The sequence below is a fragment of the Callithrix jacchus genome, chromosome 2, assembly GCF_049354715.1.
Source record: "Callithrix jacchus isolate 240 chromosome 2, calJac240_pri, whole genome shotgun sequence".
Taxonomy (NCBI): Eukaryota; Metazoa; Chordata; class Mammalia; order Primates; family Cebidae; genus Callithrix; species Callithrix jacchus.
The window spans coordinates 179,947,184-179,956,359 of NC_133503.1; positions in this window are offsets into that span (position 1 = coordinate 179,947,184).

Sequence of the window (9,176 nt, forward strand, 5' to 3'; positions counted from 1 at the left end):
GACAATTCACTGGTAGTATAACGTTTCGCATATATTTTTATTGCACTATTACCTCAATCTTATCATCAACGTTGATTAGTGTTATTGTATAATTTAAACACTGCTACAAAACTATTCTTCCCTTTCCTAATTTTGTATTATGGTACCATATAATTATATTTATTTTTTAATACAAATTGTAGAATAAAAATATTTACTCGGCAAAATTATCTCGACAACTCTCAGTCGCATTTTGAAAAACAATACATTTTCCAAAATAAAGATGAAAATATGCTTGCGATAGGTGTTGCCAGTGCTCCCATAAATGGAATAGTTTTCTTCCCAATTTTATCTTTCTTTTGGTTGCCTTCTGTTTAGTTATAATTTTAAAAATATCCTTCAAAATACCATTCCTAACAAGCTCATATAAATTTAGCATTCATTTAATTAACCTTTCTCCAAAAATATTTTAATTCGAAGTCCTTTGTTTCTATCTGTTTTGCAAATCTTTGTATTAAAGGGAAAAGCTTTCAGGAAGTTGTGTTTTGAATATAGGAATCTAAACTTGAGCTGATGAAGAGAAACTTGAAAATATAGACAAAGTCATTGCAATTAAGGTCATGCGGAAGTTTATTTTGCTATAGGAGGTGGGCCTTGCTGGTGAGAATTACACAAATTTGATATAGAAAATAAGGACATATGAACAACCCTTCACTGGTCCCATCACTGACTGAAAACAACATATTTTTGTTTACTGATGAGCTCACACAGACTGTGTAAATGTAGTTGTGGGGAAGACACCATAATCAGATGCAGTATGTAGAAACAAATAGACATGAATTTATAAAGTGTAAATTTATTTAAAATGACAGCTCAAGAAGTTATACTTTTTAGAAAAGTGCATATTTAAAAAAATAATTTCAAGCCAAGCCAATTACCATATGTTGTGAGATTTATAATTCATCATAAAATAAAATGTGTTAAAATTTTCAATTATTTTATTTAACTGGTAATGCTTTTGAGTGTTTCCTTTTGGGTTCTATCAATCAATTCTAGGCTTTTAAAACATTTTATGAAACAAGATAACTTCAGTATTCAAAAGACATTGACAACATGAAATGGAGACATTAAACATCACATATACAAACATTTCAGGTTCTTTTGCTGACATTTCATGCTTTCTAGTTAAAGCGGTTGTTTTAAAAATTCTACATCAATATTATATGGCACTAAAAATGAAGTCCTGTCCTTTGTAGCAACATGGATGCAGCTGGAAGCCATTATCTTAAGAGAATTAATGCAGAAACAGAAAGCCATATAATACAGGTTCTTGCTTATAAGTGGAAGCTAAACATTGGGTTCTCATAGACATAAAGATGGCTATCATAGACACTGGGGACTAATGGGGGCAGGGGGAAGGATTGAAGGTGGACTACTGGGTACTATACTCACTACTTGGGTGACAGTACCCCAAACTGCAGCAACTCAAAATACACCCATGTAACAAACCTGCACATGTAACACCTGACTCAAAAATAAAATCAGAAATCTAAAAAATAAAAATAAAATAAAATAAAACCTGTATCCATATTAATGTATTTTTAATATAGGTATAATATGGATGTATTAGTTTCACTTTGCTGCTATAACAACTTAATGGCTTAAAACAACATACATTTATTGCATTTGAGTTTTATAAGTCAGAAGTCTGAAGTAGATATTACATAGCTAAAATCAAAGTGTCAGCAGGGCTGTTTTGTTTGGAGGCCCTAAGTAACGATGTGTTTTTCTCCTTTTCAGGAGGCCAGCACATTAGTTGGCTGGTGACCACCACCCCTGCAATCTGACCTTGGCTTCTGTATTCACTGCTTCACATCCCCCAGTCTAATTCAAATCCTCCTACCTCCTCTTACATTCATCCTTGTAATTAGATCAACTACATGGATAATCCAGAATAATATCCCCAACTCTCCAATTTAATAATTTTTCATTAGATCACATTTGCAATGTACCCTTTGCTTTGTAAGGTAACATATCAACAAGTTTTAGAGATAATAGCTTCATGAACATCTTCAGGGAGATGGTATTATCTTGTTTACCACAGGTGATCTCTGTGACATTGGATCAAATGCTCAATGAGTTCCTACTGCATTTTAATTTTAAAATATCTCACGTTATCACCTAAACTAGGTTAGCATTCCATGAATTCTATGTCACATATATGGGATAATACACAAAATTAACAAAATACTCTTCTATAAAAATGATGATGCTCAATATTGCAACTAAGTACTTGAAGTATTTTTGGTACTGTTTTTAGGCTATAGTAGAATTTATTTGTTAGAAGAAAAATTGTCTATGAGAGTCTAAACAAATATTGCTAATATAGTAAATTCTCCCTAGCTTTAAAAAGTTATTTAGGAAAGATTTAAGCAGCAATAATTGTAAGCAGTTTATTTTTTTACATACACACATAATAATATAAGTTTTATTTTCCCCTTTATGGAAACTTATGCTTTTCATAAAAACTTTGAAATTGCAGAGAAAAATAATATTATTTATCTAAAAACAGGCACTCTTAATATTGTCTCTGTACTCTTCCATGTCCATGTAAATATTTTCTATTTATGTAAATTTCAAAAATTAACATTAATGCTATTGTTCTTTATATATCTAATTTATTGGCCTGACTTCTTTGTATTTTGAGGGGAATACTTTTAGAATTTTAGGCACTTAAAATTAATTAATAGTTAATTTGTTTGCATTTTATAATTTATTTACATTTGTTAATATAAATGCAATGAACAGAATTATGCATTTTTTTCTATCTAACAAAAAATTTAAGAATGTAAAAATGGAAATATATTTTTCATAAAAAAAGAATTGTTGATACATAGTAGGCATATATATTTAAGGGGTACATGAGATACTCTGCTAGAAGGATGCAATGCATAATAATTACATCATGGATGGCAAAGAGTGTATCCATTTTCTCAAGCATTTATGCTTCGTATTATAAACATTTGAATTATACTCGGTTATCGTAAGATGCACAATTAAATTTTTATTGACTATAGTCACCCTGCTATGATATTAAATACTGGGTTTTATTCTCCTAGCTACTTGTTAAAACTATTAATCATCCCCACTTCCCTTCAATCCCTGTATTACCCTTCCTAGCCTCTAGTAACCATCGTTCCATTCTCTATCTTCATGAGTTCAACTGCTTTAATTTTTAATAACAAAAAATGTGAGAATATGCAAATGTTATGTTCCTGTGTCTGGCTTATTTCACTTAACCTAGTGATCTCCAGTTCCATCCATGTTGTTGCAAATAACAGAGTGTCATTCTTTCCTATTGCTGGATAATACTCCATGATGCATATGTATCACATTTTCTTCATCCACTAATTTGTTGATGGACCCTTAGGTTGCTTCCAAATCTTGGCTATTATGGGCAGTGCTGCAATACACATGAGAGTACAGCTGTCTCTTTGATATACTGATTTCCTTTCTTTTAGGTATATACCCAGCAGTGGGTTTGCTGGATTGTATTGTAGCTATTTTTTAGGTTTTTTTTTTTTTTTTTTTTTTTTTTTGGAACCTCTAAACTGTTTTCCACAGTGGAAAACATACTCAGCAACAGTGTAAAATTTTTCCCTTTTCTCTACATTCTCATCAGCATGTTATTGTCTGGTGAGATGATATTACATTGTAATTCTGATTAGCATTTCTTCTGATGATATTGTTGTTGATCACTTTTTCATATACTTGTTTGACATTTGTATGTCTTCTTTTGAGGAGTCTATTCAGATCTTTTGACAATTTTTTTCATCAGATTATGAGATTTTTTTTCTTGTAGAGTTGTTTGAGCTGCTTATCTATACTGGTTATTAATCACTCATCAGGTAGTTTTCAAATATTTTCTCCCATTCTGTGGGCTGTCTTTTCATTTTCTTGATTGTTTTCTTTGCTATGCAGTATGATTCTGTTTGTTCTCTTTTGCTTTGATTGTCTGTGCTTGTGGAGTATTGTCTAAGAAGTTTTTGCACAGATCAATGTCCTGGAGAGTTTTCCCAATGTTTTCTTGTAATTCTTTCATACTTTGAGATTTTTGATTCAAGTCTTTAATTTCTATATGGTAAGATAGGTGTAGAGTATCATTCTTCCGTATATAGATATCCAGTTATCCCAGGACCATTTATTGATGATACTGTCTTTTCTCCAATTTATGTTCTTGGCATTTTTGTCAAAAATGAGTTTACTGTAGGTATATGAATTTGTTACTGAGTTCTCTATTTTTTTACATTGATCTATGCAGTTTATTATGCCATTATTATGCTGTTTGTGTTATGATAGCTCTGTAGTATAACTTTAAGCCAAATCAGGTAATTTCTCCTGTTCTTTTTTTTCCCCCCTAAAAATAGGTTTGGCTATTCTGGGTCTTTGGTTCCATAGAAATTTTAGTATTTTTTTTTATTTCTTGAAAAAATATCATTAGTATTTTCATAGGGATTACATTGAGTATGTAGATTGATTTGAGTAATATAGACATATTACAATACAAACTCTTTCAATCCACAAGCATGGAATTCTTTCTATGTGGGTGTCTTCTTTAAGTTCTTTCAACAGTGTTTCATAGTTTTCATTGTAGAATTATTTCACTTTTTAAGTTAATTTCTAGATATTTAATTTTATTTGTGACTATTTTAAATGGGATTACTTCATAATTTTTTTTGCAGAGTGTTAATTCTTGACATGTCAAAATGCTACTGATCTTTGCATGTTGATTTTGTATGCTACAACGTTACTGAATTTTTTTAACATTTCTAAAGGTTTTCTGATGTTCTTTAGGCTTTTTCAAATACAAGAGCTGTACTATTTGCAAACAAGTACAATTTGACTTCTTTCTTTCCAATTTGTAACTTCTTTATTTATTTCTGTTATCTGATTTCTCTAGTTAGGATTCCCAGTACTATGGTGAATAACAACGGTGAAAGTAGGCATCCCTGTTGTGCTCCAGATCTAAGAGAAAAGGCTTTCAGTTTCTGCACTGTTTAGTATACCAGCTGTTAATCTGTTGTATATGACTTTTATTATATTAAGGTGTGTTTTTTCTATCCCAGTATTTTGAGAGTTTTTATTATGAAGGGATGTTGAATTTTATGAAATGCTTTTAAGCATCAATTGAAATGATCATATAGTTTTTTTTTCTTCATTTTGTTGATATAATCTATTACTTTGGTTTGCAAATATTGAACCATCCTTGCATCCCTGGTCAGAAATGATATTCTGAATGTATTGTTGAATTAAGTTTGCTATGATGTTTTTGAAAACTTTTGCATCAATATTCATCAAATATATTGGTCTGTAGTTTTCTTTATTTGATTTGTCCTTGTCTGGTTTTTATATATATTATCATGCTCTTGTATAATGAGATAGGAATAAATTCCTCTTTCTCGATTTTTTTTAACAATTTGAGAAGAATTGGATTTAGTTGTTTAAATGTCTGATAGAATTCACCAGTGAAGACATGGGGTCTCAATATTTCTTTACTGGGAGTCTTTTTATTATGACTTCAGTCTCATTATTTGTCATTGGTCTGTTCAGGTTTTGGACTAATTCATGGTTCAATCTTGGTCCCAGAATAGTCACTAATAATCTTTTGAATTTCATTCATTCAAAAGATTTCATTCATTACAACTGTGTTACCAGTTGTAATGTGTCTTTTTTCATCCGTGATTTTATTTACTTAGATCTGTTTTCTGTTTTTACTTAGTTTAGCCTACAGTTCGTCAATTTTATTTATCTTTCCTAAAACAGTTTAATTGATCTTTTCTTCATTTCAAATTTATTTATGTCTGCTCTGATCTTTATTATTTTCTGCTACTAATTTTAATTTTGATTTAATCTTGATTTTCTAGTTTTTGAAATATATTATTAGGTTATTTATTTGCAATTTTCTTCTTTTTTATGTAGACATTTGCTATAATGTTTCCCCTGAGTTCTGCCTTCATTATATCCCACAGGTTTTGGTATGTTGTGTTTCCATTATCATTTGTATCAAAAAATGTTACAATTTTCTTCTTAATTTCTTCATTGACTCACTGATCATTCAGAGGCATATTGTTTAATTTACATGTGTTTCTGTGTTTATCAAAATTCATTCTCTTATTGATTTCTAGTTTTACTCTATTATGATTAAAGAAGATGCTTGATATTATCATAATTTGTTGAACTTTGAAGACTTTTTTGACCTAACATGTTCTATCTTTGACAAATAGTCATGTGCTAAGGATATGTGTTCTGTAGTCACTGGATGAAATGTTCAGTAAATATCTGTTGGGTCAATTTGTTCTATGGTATAGATTATGCCTGATGTTTCCTTAGTAAATTTATGTTCAGAAAATCTATCAAGTGCTAAAAATTAGGGTGCTAGTATCTCCATCTATTATCGTACTGTGGTCTGTCCCTTTATCTATAATAATATGTGCTTTGTATATATGGATGTTGATATATCTGCAATGTTTGATGCATATTGTGTTTACAATTGTATTCTCTTACTGAATTTATTGATTTATCATTATATAATGACCTTCTTTGCATGTTCTTACAGTTGTTGTCTTGAAATCTATTTTGTCTGATATAAGCATAGCTACATCTGTACCTTCTTAGTTTCCATTGGCATGTTTTATCTTTTTTCCTATCTTTTTAAGCCCATGTGTATGTTTATAGATGAAGTATGTTTCTTTTAGGCAACATCATTAGGTCTTGATCTTTTATCTACTCTTTGTCTTTTTATTGAAGAGTCTGGTCCAATTACATTCAATGTTATTATTGATAAGTGAAAACTTACTCCTAGCATTTTCTCACTTGTTTTCTGACTGTTTCATGGTCTCTTTTTCCCACTTTTCTTCCTTTTAGTAAAGGTGATTTCTTTGGGGGTATGATTTAATTTCTTGCTTTTTATATTCTTGTGTTTTCATTGTATCTTTTTTTATTTGAAGTTACCATGAGGCTTGTAAATATTATCTTATAACAAAATATTTTAATCTGATAAAAACTTAACACTTATTGCATATGCAAACAACATGCAAAATAAAAAAACAACTAATAAAAACTGCACTGTAACTTTATATTCCCACTCTTTTTTTTTTTTTTTTTTTTGCTTTTCTTTTTTTAATATACTTCAATTATGGCATACATGTGCAGAACATGAAGTTTTGTGACATAGTTATACCCACGCCATGGTGGTTTACTGCATCAATCACTCTGTCATCTACATTAGGTCCTTCTCCTAATGCTATCCCCCCACCCACTGACAGACCCTGTTGTGTGATGTTCCCCTCCCTGTGTTCTTGTGTTCTCACTGTTCAACCTCCCATTTATGAGTGAGAACATGTGATGTTTGGTTTTCTGTTCTTGTGTTAATTTGCTGAGAATGATGGTTTCCAGCTTCATCCATGTTCCTACAAAGGACATGAACTCATCCTTTCTATGGCTACATAGTAGTCCATGGTGTATATGTGCCACAGTTTCTTTAGTTTATCATTTGTGGGCATTTGGGTCGGTTCCAAGACTGCTATTGTGAGCAGTGCTGCAGTAAACCTATGTGTGCATGTTTCTTTATAATAGAATGATTTATAATCCTTTGGGAATATACCCAGCAGTGGGATTGCTGAGTCAAATGATATTTCTAGATTTAGATCCTTGAAGAATTGCCACTGTCTTCCACAATGATTGAATTAATTTACACTCCCACCAAGAGTGTAAGTGTTCCTATTCCTCCACATCCTTTCCAGCATCTGTTGTCTCCTGATTTTTTAATGATTGTCGTTCTAACTGGTATGTATCTTCCCACTTTTTAACATTTTGTTGCTTCTCTTTATGTCTTACTGTACTGTCTATGTGTTGAGAAGTTGTTGTAGTTATAATCATTATTATTATTGTTATTATTTCAATAGTTTTGGGGGAATAGATGGTGTCCAGTTACATAAATAATTTTTTTTGGTGGTGATTTCTGAGATTTTGGTGCACTCATCAGCCGATCAGTGTATACTATACTCAGTGGATAGCCTTTCATCCCTCACTCCCTTCAACCCCTTTGCTGAAGTCCCCAAATTCTATGGTATTATTTGTACGCTTGTGTCCTCAAAGCTTAGCTAACACTTATAAGTGAGAAAACATGATGTTTGATTCTTTATTCCTGAGTCACTTCACTTAGAGTAATGAGTTCCATTTCCATCCAGATTGCTATAAATGTCATTGCTTTGTTCCTTTTTATGGTTGGGTAGTATTCCATGTTATATGAAATATATATTTTTATGGTTGGGTAGTATTCCATGTTATATGAAATATATATTTTTTCTACATTTTTTTATCTACTCATTGATTATTCAGCATTTAGACTGCTTCCATAATTTTGCAATGGTGAACTGTGCTACTATAAACATGCATTTGAAAATATCTTTTTCTTATAATTACTCCTTTTCCTCTGGATGGATACCCAAGCACTGGATATGTGGATCAAATGATAGCTCTACTTTTAGTTATTTAACTAAAGTAGAGCTCCACTCTGTTTTCAATAGGGATTCTACAAGTTTACATTCCAATCAACAGTATGAAAGTGTTCCCTTTTCACCACATCCATATCAACATGTATTTTAATTATTTTATTTTATTTTATTTTTGCCATTCTTGCAGGAGTAAGGTGGTATCACATTGTGGTTTTGATTTGCATTTCTCTGATAATTAGTGATTCTGACCATTTTTTTTATATGTGTGTTAGCCATTTGTATATCTTCTTTTGAGAATTGTCTTTTCATGTCCTTAGCCCTTTCTTGATGGTATCGTTTTTTTCTTGCTGATTTGAGTTCCTTGTGGATTCTAGATATTAGCTCTTTATTGGATATACAGATTGTAAAGATTTTCTCCCACTCTGTGGGTTGTCTGTTTACACTGCTGATTATTTCTTTTCCCGTGCAGAAGGCTTTTAGTTTAATTAAGTTCCATCTATTTATCTTTGTTTTTGTTGTGTTTGTTTTGGGTTCTTGGTTATGAAGTTTTTGCCTAAGCCAATGTCTAGAAGCATTTTTCCAAGGTTATCTCATAAGAATTTTATGCTTTCAGGTCTTAGATTAAAGTATTTGATACATCTTCAGTAGATTTTTGTATAATTTGATAGATAAGGATCCAGT